This window comes from Rhagoletis zephyria, unplaced genomic scaffold (genome assembly GCF_001687245.7).
Source record: "Rhagoletis zephyria isolate East Lansing unplaced genomic scaffold, Rhagoletis_zephyria_1.1 Rzeph_scaffold_09956, whole genome shotgun sequence".
Classification (NCBI taxonomy): Eukaryota; Metazoa; Arthropoda; class Insecta; order Diptera; family Tephritidae; genus Rhagoletis; species Rhagoletis zephyria.
Window position 1 is genome coordinate 14,761 of NW_016167034.1, and position 1,609 is coordinate 16,369.

Sequence of the window (1,609 nt, forward strand, 5' to 3'; positions counted from 1 at the left end):
TGCATTTGCGCCGCTGGGTTATTCTTACTTGAGTGGCTGATTATTGAAGACTTGATTAAAAAAGTAAGAGACGACAGCAAATAAAGAGAAACGGCAGACAATGGCAAAGAGAAATTTACGATTATGAGCACAAGAGTGATCGAATTATGCTCACATCAGCAGAAAAAAAAAAAACAAAAGCCAAAAGTAGAAGGCATGTGTTTTGAAAAAAAAAGAAGTCGTTTTCGCACCAGAACTACAAGACATGTATACAGTTAATGGTACATAAGTATATATGTGTGTATGTGTGTACGAATATAAGCACCCTGCAGGGAAAGCTAGTAGTTGCAAACTAACTAGAATACTACCAGTTAGCTTTTTAGCTCAACTATTTCGTCTTCCATACTTTTTTCATGCTAATAACTGATATTTTTAATATGGTGATGTCTTACGAAATATTAATTGTCCCGCTTTAGCATCAACACCTACCAGTAGAAATACTAGTAGCACCACACCAGTGAACGGCATAGGCTGCCCATTCATCACTCATGAAAGGAACAAGTATGTAATTTTTTTAGTTGCCTTTCGAGAGGTCCGTGGCCGGAGTTCTCAGGCAGCGGATATTTTTTGTATTTCTTTTTTTATGTTTTTTAATAAGTAGACGTTTTTTATTAAAATTTTTAAATTTTGCTATTTTACAAAAAAATAATTTCTTTTTTGAATTTCATTTAATATAGAGTGATCTATAAAGGGTTTTTAATTTTAAATAAAACACTAAAAACAGAACTGATTGTCGGATTCTTTATTAGCGCCCGAAAAAAAATCTCTGATACATATTAATTTTTTTTTTTTTAAATAATCTCAGAACCGGAAGCGGTTGTCATTGCACGGCGCCACATACTTGGGGAAAAAGGTGCAAAATCAAATATCACGAAAACGAGAAGAGTTAGTGAAATGTAGTATTTTAAAGTTTTTTAGGTTGAAAATTTAGAAAAAGTACATAAGATGAAAGAATTTTCTTAACCTTCAAATATATGTATAAGATTTATTTTTTGTATCGGTAGTATTTCCATGGTTGCAAGAAACGAAAAAAGCATTTAAAATTTTTTCTTAGCTAAATTTTTTTAATCTTAAGCTGTTTTCAATTGAAAAAATACAAAAATTAAATATTTTATTTTTAAAGGTCATTTCAAACATCTAATTGAATTGAAAATTACCAACTCTGAAAAAAAAAATGTAAACGAGTTTTCTGGTTTTATGACCGTGAAAATGGATTCACTAATGCAAGAACAGCGAAACTATGTGTTTACAACTTTTTATAAAATACTGGTACAGGCAAAAAAAAAAATAATAAAAATTTAAAACCTTCCATTGAAGCTGATTTTAAAGGTAAAGGTAATTCTTCCAACCAGCAAGCATATTTTTTCTGCGTTGTAGTTTTGGCTTTGACTATTCAAAAGCAGATGTCACCGCTCGCATAAGTTGTACATAATTGTCGAACCGATAGGGCGTCGCTTTAGCGCTTACCAGTTAATGAACTGGTATTTTTACTGACTGGTTTGTCTTTTCACTGCAGGGTAGTACGTAGAACTTGGGTGTTTCCATATACTACTTATAAACACATCCATTA